Source organism: Leopardus geoffroyi, chromosome A2 (genome assembly GCF_018350155.1).
Source record: "Leopardus geoffroyi isolate Oge1 chromosome A2, O.geoffroyi_Oge1_pat1.0, whole genome shotgun sequence".
Lineage (NCBI taxonomy): Eukaryota > Metazoa > Chordata > Mammalia > Carnivora > Felidae > Leopardus > Leopardus geoffroyi.
In genome coordinates, this window is record NC_059331.1 from 127,348,418 (window position 1) to 127,360,473 (window position 12,056).

Here is a 12,056-nt window from a genome sequence, read left to right on the forward strand (position 1 = left end):
CTGATGACTTCTAATAGTTGTTATTTTATCCAGCTTCCATAGTTGCTTTCAGTGGGAGACTTGTTTGACACCAACTACTCCATCCATCAGTCAAAAGTGGAAATACTCTTGTGTTCTGGCTTCTAATTGATTCAACATTACAGACCCATTAAAAGCTCAAGATGAAAAATGTGAAATATTTTATGTCATTTTTATGAATGTTTTTATTTTTCTGCCTTCACATTTTTGAAGTATGATTGCCTAATGCAAAATGGGCCAATCTTAAATGTGTAGTTCAATTAGCTTTGACATGTGTATACCCATGTAACTGTGTCATTTAAGTTTTAAATGCATTTTCTTTATATCACCTAGCTTCATCAACACTAAAACAGCTTGGGCATGATAGTCAAGACTCATAAATCAAACAAATTTTCATAGTTTGTAATTTAACAAGGTTTATTTAAGCAACTGTGTGAATTACCAGTGTTCCCTACACCAACACACAACCACGCCTGGCTCTTAGATGGATAAATGTCTTCTGGATTGAAGTAAATGGCTGGCTTTATTTTTAAAATTAAGTTGCTCAAGTCTATTCCTTCAACAATAAATAACTCTAAGTTCGGCAATTTTATTTGAGTTATTTTTAAACTACTTTTTATTATACCAATAAATCAGTATTATTGTTCAAAGATGGAAAAATGTAGAAAGGCTTCCCCCAAATTTCTTCACCAGCAAGTCTATTCTAGGTATAACCAGTGTTTATGGTTTGGTGTATACTCTCCCTGTCATTTCATACATATACCTTTTTTGAAATAAAAAATAGTGTCATATTTTTATAAACTTTTTTCTCTTAAAAATTTACGAACAAACATCCGTCTCATGTCAACAGTTATACTTCCATACTTCCCTTTTAAATAGATGCGTGTAGTGTATTGTATGGAATTTACTTTAAAAGTACCCAATTGTTGGCACTTTGGATTATTTCTATGTATTCTCCATTAGAAACCACACTGTGTTATATATACATCCCCAAAGTGAAAAAAATTCTTAATCTACTAATTATTTCCTCAGGATAAATTTGTACCAGTGGAATTGCTTAGTCACTGTTTTACACATTTTAAAAGACTTTTTTCATGCAGTAAAGTTTCCCATGAGGAATCTTTGCTAATCTGCACTTCATCAGCCGCATGGGAGAGGTCTTAATTCACCCCTTCACCTACAAAGGCAGAAAATATTCATTGCCCTTTTAATTTGTATTTCTTTTGTTACTATGATGGTTGGGCTTTTATCCCTCATGTTTATTCTCCCTACATGTATTTTTCTGTTTTCGGATGGCTGTTTATATATAGATTTTTCTTTGTGGACAGCTCATGATTTGCTTACTGATCCATAGTAACTGTTTATATATGTCATATGCATGAAAACTGTCGGACTTTTATATATGCTACAGATTCTGTCCTGTTTGCCACTTGCCTCTGCTTACGTTTCCTGCTGCAGGGCTGCGGGCAGGGCCCCAAGCACGAGATGTCAAGTCGGAGGGTGTCAGAGAGGGCTGAGGCTGGAGAGCTAGGCACGGGCCAGGTCACCCAAGGCTGGTTGATCACTCAAAGGACCCGGGAAGTTCTATGGAAGAGGAAGGGATTTAAAAATACATAGGGAGTGTGGGTGCCTGGGAGGCTCAGTGGGCTAAGTAAGGGACTTCATTCAGCTCAGCTCACGATCTCACAGTTTGTGAGTTTGTTCCCAGAATCAGGTTCTCTTATGATAGCTCAGAGTCTGCTTCAGATCCTCTGTGTGTCTCTCTCTCTTCCCCTCCCTGACTCATGCTCTTCTTCTCTTAAAGGTAAGGAAAATTTCAAGATATCTAGGGAGGGAAGTCTTGAGGTTTTGAGGCAAGTGAGAGGGACGGAGGTTACGAGGACAAGACTCCAGTTCCTCAGGGTTGTGTGTGGGGGGGGTGGCGGGGAGACAGACAGCGGTGTCTTGATGTGGGGGAGGGTCACTAGGTGCAAGCATGCCTGGAAGGAATGAGATGAGCATTGGAGTTGTTGCCTCAGTGTCTGTGACACTCAGGTGTTCAGTGGCCTTTGGGGCCCCACAGCTGAATATGGTCTGTGTACACCGTGGATTGCCCACTGGGTCGAATTTAATTAAAGAGGAATTCATCATCAGCCTCCATCAAGTGTGGTCTGCTCCTCTTTGGTGCTACTTGATCTCTTGCCTGGTGCCAGCAACCTCATGACTAAATTTAATAATCTCAGTTCTGTTTCTTGAGAAGCCACAATCCCAAGGAGAATGAAGAATCCCGCAGATCACTTTCCCTTTACATCTGGTTGAGGGCCAGAACTTGCCTAGGGGCCTTATTTACTTTTCTTCTCTATTCTGGGGTTTATGTGGCTAAAGGTAAATGTTCCTAGAGTTGTGCATGGATTTCCTGGTGGAATCTAACCCATGGCTCACCTGTTTTCAATTTTCAGCAACTTCTTTGACTCCAGTGATGCACATCCTGCAGACGATCTTGCAGCCTCTGGTGAATTAGTCCCTGGAGAAGGCACTGCTCTGATGGACGGTGGCATCAAAACTGTTGCCACACGGACAAGTTTGGGGCACTGCAGGTCAGGTCATCCTGGTGGGTTCGGGGTGAGAGAAACGGTCTTGTAGTTCTGGGGGGAAAACAAAGACAAGGTGGGTGTGGGGTGGAAGGAGGGTGTATAAGAGTGGGATCTAAACAGAAAAGCTTGCAAGAGGTTCAGAACAAAACGTCTTAACTCTGCAGTCCTCCATATCCACAGCTATTATAAAGCTCGCATTTGGGCTCATTCTACAAGTCATTAATCATCCACTACCAGGCGTACTAGCTCGTGGTCACTTTAGAGTTCTATGAGCATTTAAAACTTCTTCCTTGCATGCAGAATGGCCTGACAGGAAATCTCTGGAGAGTTAGTCCATGCAGAAGAGGCTCCGCATCAGTTCTGTGCCCGAGATCCTTGGAATGCATGTGTGCATCTTCTTTCGGTTCCACTAACAGAGCTAAAGATTCCGCAGCCTGCCAGGCAGCTCTGTCCTGGGTGCTGGAGAGGGGCTGGAGTTTGGGGGAGAAAGGAATGTGGTGTATCCCATAAGAAAACTTTGCATCCCTCTGATACTTCATACTACCTCTTCTTTTTCATTTATACTTAAAACACTACCAGCACCTACTTTGAGCCACACCATTCCAGGCATAGAACATTCAGAGAAAAATAAAACACAGCCCCTGCCCTAGAGAAGCCAATGGGCAAGAGGAGGCCATAGACACATCAAAACTTACAGCTTGGGGTCACTGTTTCTGTACAGCTGCTTGAAATAAGGTCCTATGGGGCCATGAAAAATAATGCAAGTAGCTCCATGTGTTCAGGCTACACAGACGTCTATGCAACATGGACTTTCACAAGTAAGAGGGATTTCAGCATGCAGAAAGTGTGGAGGGAGAAACTGCGAGGCAGAGGGAGCGACAGTGTGTGTAGACACACGAGGGTGCCTGGATGGTGGCTAGTGCAGAGGCTGGCAAGAGGGGAAACATGGGAAGATTGCAATTGGGGAAGAGGCTGGAGCCACAGGTGTGCACTTTCTGCTGAAGAAGGGAGAAGTGCCCCTTGGGTCATCTTAGGTTGTGTGTAGCGAGGGGTCTGGAAGGCCATACAGAAGTGGACGTGACATAGAGGGCTATTTCCCGTCCTTTAACAGACAGTGGCAGTAGAAACTGGAGAGCTTATCCTATTAGCTTTTAATTTCATTTCATTATCGACATCAAATATTTATGCAGCCTCCGTAGGGAAGTGAGTCCCACAGTCAGTCAGGGGTAGAAGATATAGAGGTTAATCAAAAGACGCAGTCCTTGGGTCCTTATGTTTGCAATTTAAAATGGATACCCTGGGGTGGAAACGCATGAGGAGAATTAATAGTGGGACAGATACAACACTTTTGCTAATCAAATGTTAGCTACAAGACTTTGCTGTGTTCTTTTATTTGGTTAGCACCTTAGCACAATGGCTTTTAAACACTTTTAACAATGGCCCAAAGTAAGAAATATATTTTATGCTGTGACCCATAACCCGTACAAAAATTTCACCAAGTACTATTGTGATGCACTCTGATATTTTATATCCTCTTTTATTTTACTGGCTTTTAAATGCTGGTCACTGACCCTCTAAATCAATTTCATGACCCCTTGATGGATTATAACTTGCAGCTTGAAAACTGCTGCCTTCCCATGTCCGTGAAGGAGAGATTTGTGGGGAGGGGAGAGAATGAGATCACAGATTGGGGGGGGGCACAGTAAAAGAGTAACCATGCCTCTAGTGAGGGAAGGGGTGATATGCACAATCATCCCAGTAAATTTATATGTCCGAAGAGGGGAATGGAAGATCAAGGGGGACTGCACTAAGAAGAGAGATTTGCTTCAAATTGGAACATAATTTCTTGATATGTGATAAAGGTATGGAGTAGTATTGATGAACCTGTATTGTATGGAACACTTGGAGATAATAATAGGTATTCCTTAAAAGAAATCATTGAGTGAAGTAATAACTTTGGGAAATGCTAAAATTTATCTCCCCAATTTGGATTACCACAAAGTATATTTAAAGAGCTGAGAACATTTCCAGTAGCAAAATCATTTTATCCTTTTTTTAAAACCCAGGATTTGATTTACTACAGAATTTTTTCTGCTCCGTAGAACACCTATTACCATTTCATAGAGCAGTTTGGGAAGCTTGCATGTAGACAGACATCACTGCAGAAGACCGAGCAGAGGATATGGAGTCAAATGGGAAAAGGTTAGCGTCCACTGGAGCCTCCCTTCTTGTGAAGGTTCTAAGCAAGGTGAGCATTTTCTGTAAAGAGCCAGATAGTAAATGTTTTAGGCTTTGTAGGCCACTGTCCTCTGTTGTAATTTCTCAGCTCTGCCGTTGAACTGTGAAAGCAGCCATAGCCAATACATAAGGGAGTGAATAGGTTGTGTTTCAATTCAACTACATTTATAAACACTGAAATTTGAATTTCATATGGCTTTCCTGTATCAGGAAATCTTATTCTTCTTTTTATCTTTTTCCCCAATCATTTAAATATGCAAACACCATTGCCTGGCTCACCATGGATTTGGTCTGCCAGCCACCGGTCTAAATCTTCAGCACTTGCCTCTTCGCAGTTGCGACGGAGAGTCCAAGATAGATAGACTGTTCCCTTATCCCCCCCCCCCACCCCCCAACTGCAAAACTCTGCTGAAGTAGCCTTAACCCTGGGAGGAAAAAGTCCCAACATGCCTAACCCCCTAAAGATTTCTGCTGTCAGTTTTAAACTTGTTTCTCTTTCTCACATTAGTAGGAAACAGCATGGATTAGGCTGGGAAGACCTGGTCAAGGAAAAGTCTTCTTGTTTGAGGGCCTTCATCTGTCTCCCACCCTCCAGGGGCATGTGTGTCTGGCTCCTCTTGCCCTGCACCTCCATATCTGGTGGCTGCTCTGGCCAGCAGCTACTCAGGGCTGCTCCTTCTCGATAATTTCCACCAGAGCCAGAGGAAAAATGATTTGGAGTCTCCAATCTTAAGAAAAATAAATTTCAATTCTGCATCCTACTCCGCGACACTTACCCTAATATAAAAACTAATGTGTTTTCCTCCCCAGGAAGTATTCTAGTAAAACCAATGCTCCATGAAGGGCCTTGCTTACCTGGTTTGAATATCAACTCCCAGCACAGCACCACTTACCCTATGTGTGGAAGTATAGGCTTGTGTGATAGACTGCAAAATCCTGGCACTTAGCACCCAACAAAATCTGGTCCCTGCCCATCTTTGCAGACTCCATTCCCACAAAATGTCTTCTACTTACAGACGTGAGCCCAGGTGGCAGCCCTTCAGAAAATTTTCATGATCTTGTAAGCTGATGTGATTTCTGTTGCCTATGGATCATAATATTTCTATTTGATGTATTAGTACATATTTATACATCTTTTTTTTTTTTTTTTGCTAAATTCTGTCATAAGCTCCTTGAGGCCAGAAGCTATAATTGATAATATGTATATTATATCTTCCTATGGTAACAGATTCTAATGTGTTCTCCCATAATCCTTGACTCCCAACATATATCCCTTTGTGGAATCCTTCCCCTCAAGTGTGGACTCAAGCTGTGACTTGCTTCTGACCCACAGAGTATAAAAGGTGATGGGATATCATTCCTATGATTACCTAAGATGTTGTCATGCTAAGTAGACTCACCCTAGAGATGTTCCTTCTGGCTTGTTGAAGTAAGAGGCCATATGGGGGGAGGGGAGGTCTAGGTGGCAAAGACTACAGGTAGCCTCCAGCTGACAACTGGCAAAAGGCCAGTGCCTCCAATCCTACATCTATAAGGTAACCTCCGCTAACAATCTGAGTGAACTTGGAAGAGGGTTTCCTCCAGAGCCTCCAGTAAGGACTGTACCCCAAATGATACCCACCTGGATTGTAGCCCTAGGAGACCACAAGCGGAGCACCTAGGTAGGATGTGCTTGGATTCCACTTGGAAACTGAAATAATAAATGTATGTTGTTTTAAGCAGCTAAATTTGTGGTAGTTTGTTATATAGCAATAGAAAACTAAGACACCCCCCTCCTCCTCTGGACTGCCTTGACAACTGTGCCTTGTATGAAGGACATGCTCACTGAAGACTCACACGATGAATTCTTCCCAAATTAGCTTCTAGCTCTCCACACCCGTAACAGATACAAGCCGCGGTAAAGTCTGAGGCAAAAACCTAAGCTTGTGCCACATATTTGTTAGTTTCTTTTCCTGCCTCGACCATCCTCATATCCAGGGACATATAAACAACATAGTTGAAGAAATAAAAGTAGGAAATCAAATCACTAGAGGAAAAAAAAGGAACATGAGCTAGTGTAGTTGTTATGATGAATCATCTCACTCAAAACCTGAGAGTCCTGGCAGCTCGGTGAGGAAGAAGAAACAGCTGTGAGACAGAATGGCCGTAGCAGCCCTTCAGAGGAGACCATATTTTGTACTGGATCTGGATTTTTTTCCTGTTGTCCTTTAGGGTTAGAGCATGACCTGTAAAATTGGACTTCCTCTGGGCAGAGTTGCCTTATGCCTGAGGGATGAGTATCTTTGAAAGTTCATTGTTTAAAAAGATTACGTGTGTGATATATATATGTATATGTGCATATGTATGTGTATGTGTTTGTGTATGTGTATATGTTTGTGTATGTGTATGTGTATGTACATGTGTTTGTGTTTGTGTATATGTATGTGTGTATGTGAATGTATATGTGTTTGTGTTTGTGCATATGTATGTGTATGTGTGCGTTTGTGTATGTGTATGTGTGTTTGTGTATGAATATGTCTATGCCTATGTTAAGAGCTGCAGAACTACTTTTTGTCACATCACTACTCCATCCAAACCTCTTCCTACACTAAGATGACCAAACTCTGGCAGGGCTTCTAGTAACATAAGGCCATGTCCCTAAGATGACCCAGTTCTCACTGCTTTTTTGAGAAAGTTCAGGGCTGCCAACACGGTCAAGCACTGGAGGAAACAATGATTTACTCACATAGAAAGAGCAGAGACAGAGCTAGATCAGCTCCAATAATGTGTGTTGGACCCCATGGCTAGTGGAGGTCCCCGACAGTTGACCCGAGGCAATGGGGCTGTGCTCACCTATCTTTTGCTGCGGTGGAAGGGCCTCCACTCTTCCCCTGGAGCTGGAAATACTGAAGGCTGAAGGTGTGCCTGAGGATGGCTGACACATGCTGACGCAGAAGGAGCACATTCCACCTGAAACAGGGAAAGATATTCCCACACAAGATGACAAGCCCAGTGCAGACTGTGTGGGCCCCTTATCTCCCGGTAAGGACTGTTCCAGGCCCAGGGACCTTCCTTATGTGGCTGAGCAGACTGTACACATGAGATGCCTTGCTTAACAATTTACTACAAAGGGCTTACAATTGACAATATGTGGCAGTGGCATCTTTCTCAAGGACCTGAAAGCGATTTCTCTGGAATGTAATCATCAGGAAGAATAGGGCCTCTGTCCCCCAGTTTCTGTGGGAGGACAGAATCCTCATTTGTCAGCCTCAATTACCAGCCAACAAACACAGCTGACTTGATGCATTTAACTGACCAACCTGTTGTAATTTTTCACATCCCTGACCACCCCTCTCCCGATTCCCTCATTCCACTTTGAAGTGCCCAGTCATCACTGCACAAATTGGAAGGGAGCTCAGCTCTTTCTCAGCTATCAATAGTTGCTGAATAAAATCTATTTTAGCATTTTAACATCTGGCTTTGTTGATTTTTGACTATATGTATATGTAGGTATATATATGATATGCACAAGATTTTATAGGAGACCAGAGGAAGAGTCTCCACACTCACCTAGGGAGGCAGGGATGTATTTCTGAGGGTTTTAAAACCATGTCAAGAAAGTCTGTTACTAGAGTATTTGGGAGAAAAATAATTATGTAAATACTGGCAGCCAAATTCTTAAAGGAAATAAGCCACGTTTTTGCTTGTCGTTTTGTTTTTATTTCCTTCAGCAATTAACTTGGTAGCATAGTTTGGCCTATTAGATCAGGATCAATCAGAAGTAGAAATAACTGCCCTGCAAATAAAGTAGAAAACATTTTGCACTTCCAAAGGCAATGGGGGTAGGGGGTTAATGGAGAGAATGAGGACCCAGAGAGGCCAGGAGGCAGGATTTGGGAGAGTCCACACCAGAGAAAAGTTCCCAGTGGCAGGTCAGACAAAGGATGTTAAAGAACATGGTTCAATTATTCAAAGTTGTTTGTTGTGTGCGCATCCCTAGCCCCACATCTGCACATGTAACCTGCACATCAATGCCCCATCTTTTGGCTCTACTTTTGTTCCACAAGAGGCCTGACGCATGATGCAACACTTAATTACATTCCCCAAAGGAAAATCCAGTTCACAAACATCATCGCAGATGATTCCAGTGGAAGAATCAGAAAGAGGTTTTACATCATGCAGTCTTCATCTGTTCCCCTCTGATCTGTCCCTTCTTCCCCCAGACTCACACACCTGCTCTGCCAGCCAGCGAGAGGAAGGACAAAAGGGGTGTACTTCTCCAGAGTTAGACTCAGAGGCTCGTGAACTGTGCAGTCACATAAGGGCCCAGGAGAAAAGAATCCCTTTTGAGATTTAATGCTCTGCTTTCATCCTCTTAAAACGGTTAATATCCTATCTGTGAATCTCTGTTTTGTTAGTCTGATAGGACAATAGAGCCTGTGCCTGAGCACAGGAGACAGGTGTAGTACACACATCCACTGTTCTCTGCCTCCCCATTCACAGTCAGTGTTTGCAATACCCCCATTGGTACAGAATTTCAGTGGACCCTGGTGCATGGGACTTCAGCAGGACTCAAAGAGAGAACAAGCCAACAATTTCCATGGCTTCCACTCAAACCAGAACTTGTTTTGAATGCAGAAGGAAGACAATGGTGCTCTAAGAAACACGAAAGACCAAAGAACCCCATCATGTCCTTGCTCACCTGTGTGATGTCAGAGCAAGATGTGATCAGGAGAAAAGTAAGTCTTTCAGGAACCCCAGGAGATGCTGGTAGGGATGGAGGTGGGAAGAGGAGGGCCATGATTTCCCCCTAAAGTATGAAGGAATTTCAGCCTTTAAAATGAAATATCAAACAAAGATCAGGGAGTCTCCAGACGGCTGGAGGACATCTGAACAGTTAATGTCTGTGGCTAAGTCCCCAGGAGGATGAACGCTATTATTGGAAGTCAGTTGTTATTGGTTATGATAACCCTGGCTGCTGAAACAACCCCTAGATATAATAAGAGTTCATCTCTCCCTTTCCAGAATGGAAATTCCTGATGATTGAAGGGTGGCTATCCTTCAAGTGGAGATGAAAGGACCAGGATCGCTTCTTTATTGTGGCCCAACCACCTTTATCACTCAGCTCTCTTGGTGCTGTGGTCCTCTGCATCAGTCTGCACAAGGGAAAGAGGTCTGTTGGCTCAGGCCTAGAAGTGACACTGATGACTTCTGCTCTCATTCTATTGGCTAGAACCCCGTTGCATGGCTACAACTTACAGCAAGAGAGGCTGGGAAATGTGGTCCTACCTGTGTAGCCAGGAAAAAGAAGAAATGGATTTGATGAACACTAGCCAATGAAGTAGGGAAGGTACTCCAGGGACTAAAGAGATGGAGGGCAAATGGCTGTGCGGAAGCAGGGAACTCCAACCCTACTGTGGTTTTCGGAATGCCTGTAACAGAGTTCTCAAGCCCTTCCCCACCCCATGCCCACCTGCACGGGACTAGAGATGGTTGGAGCATTTAATGTGAAGAATGATACGAGTATCTGTAGAGGATGGGTGGGAGGCTCTCCTCTTCTCCTCCCTGCCTTCAAAGCAGTAAAATCAGTAAGGAGAGAATCTGCTAAGGTACCAAAGTCATGTGCTTCTTGACAACACAATCTCAGTTTATCAGACAGAGGCTAGAAGTCAGTGCTGCAAGTATAAAGAACTGGCATTTGGCTGGTATGTTCTTTGTCTTCTCTCCACCTTGAGCCTCAGGTGTGCTGGTGGTTGACACCACAGGAACGGAAGGCAGGATCAGATTTCAATGGGACTACCAGCAGGCACCTTACAACCTAATCTGTTCTCCCAGGCACACCCAAGTTACGCTAATGGTTTTCTCAGGCTGGTGCTGCGCTGTGCTATCTTCTCTTTCAAATGCCTAGAGGAAGAGCCCAGAGCTTTCCAGGGAGACTGTGACATCCTCCCAGAAACATTATCCGTGGCCAGGCTGAGGTGTGCTAAGGGTGAAGGAGCCGGCCATCTGCATTAGCCAAGTCTAGCCAAGGAAATTGTTTCTGTCTGCTGGGGCTTGACAAATCAATTGATCTATCACGCTGTTCCCTGGGTTTCCTGAGAGGAAGGGCTCAGCTTTGCTGCACAAATACATCCAAGTAGTGAGCTCGAGTAATAGACAGAAGGTTATCAGCAATCATATGAGAAAAGAGCCTTTCTCTAACATCACTTCTCAGCACTAAATTGCAGAGAAATCCATGCAGTTTAAAGGGATGAACCTGCCTCTTTACACTAAGCATCTCTCTTTAGTGATGCTGTCCCTGCCATTCCCGGAAAGCTGCACAAGGGGCACTGCTAAAGGCTACTAGTCAATGCCCCCACCTCCCTTCCAGACCCCTTTCTTCTGTGTCGCCTTCAGTGATGTTTGTGCAGTTTCTCAGCCTTCGCCACTGCCTCCATCAAGTTACCACCAAATGTCCCAAAGCCACTTGAATTGACGGCTGCTGCAATCACAGGTGGGGCTGGCTGCGTAATTGGCAGGGTCTACTGCAAAATGAAAATCTGGGACCTCTTGTTCAAAATGCAGTAAAAAGCACCATTAAAGGTCCTAAAATACAAAGCTTGTTCTTTCCTCCACAGTTTGTCTCTTACTTTGTTATGGTATTTAAAATTTTTTGGCTCAGTAGTAGTATAAGTAAAGAAAAATGAAAATTCTACATTATTAGCTTGAATTTACTATTTGTACTCATACTGTGCAATACCAATGTTTTTTTAAAAATGTTTATTTATTTTTTGGAAGAGAGAGAGTGGGGGAGGTGCAGAGAGAGAAGGAGAGAGAGACAGAATCCCAAGCAGGCTATGGCCGGCACAAAGTCTGATGCCAGGCTCAAACCCACAAACCATGGGATCATGACCTGAACCGAAACCAAGAGTGGGACGCTTAATCAACTGAGGCACCGCTGTGCAATACGAACTTTAAATGCAAATGTAAGAGCATTACCTCTTACGTGAAATCACCAAAACTGCACAATTTTTATCTCATATCTCATATACATACATGTATATATGTTTAATTTTTATAAAACACTGGAAATGCTGAACAAAGAACCCTCACTATTTTATTTCACTTTATATGTGTAAATCTACCAATATTCTCTATCTTTGGCTCCCAGATTTATGAGGAAGGAGTGAAAGAAAAGGTACTATGGGGTGCCGTATCTTTTCCTTTTCCTTATATGTGCTCATTTTCAGTACATGGTTGGCTACTGCA

General features: G+C 43.3%; 1 long non-coding RNA gene across 1 annotated transcript; it reads right to left on the reverse strand.

The window, feature by feature from the left end:
- Nucleotides 1-417: 417 nt before the first annotated feature.
- LOC123606703 lies at nt 418-11,539 on the reverse strand. Its single transcript, XR_006716457.1, has 4 exons — nt 7,662-11,539; nt 6,451-6,519; nt 2,440-2,642; nt 418-1,602 (listed from the first exon to the last, which is right to left on the reverse strand). It is a non-coding gene; the product is annotated as an uncharacterized LOC123606703 (long non-coding RNA).
- Between the last annotated feature and the right edge of the window lie 517 nt (nt 11,540-12,056).